Source organism: Penaeus monodon, chromosome 34 (genome assembly GCF_015228065.2).
Source record: "Penaeus monodon isolate SGIC_2016 chromosome 34, NSTDA_Pmon_1, whole genome shotgun sequence".
NCBI lineage: Eukaryota > Metazoa > Arthropoda > Malacostraca > Decapoda > Penaeidae > Penaeus > Penaeus monodon.
The window spans coordinates 30,919,673-30,919,968 of NC_051419.1; positions in this window are offsets into that span (position 1 = coordinate 30,919,673).

The window sequence follows — 296 nt, forward strand, 5'->3', positions numbered from 1 at the left end:
ACAATTTGCACTGCTATGATGTGGAGGGAAAGGAGGAGAAGGAGGAAGAGGGAGAATAGGAGATAAAAGGGCGAAGGAGGAGAAGGAGGAAGAGGGAAAATAGGAGGCAAAAGAGCGAAGGAGGAGAAGGAGGAAGAGGGAAAATAGGAGATAAAGAAAAGAGAAGGAGAAGGAGGAGATGGGGAACATGAGAAGAGGAAGAGAAGGAAGAGGAGTAGAAACAGAGGCTTAGGAGAAGAAAGGGGAGAAGACGAGGAAAGGAGATAAAGAGATAAGAGAATGATCGTCCAAAGGTG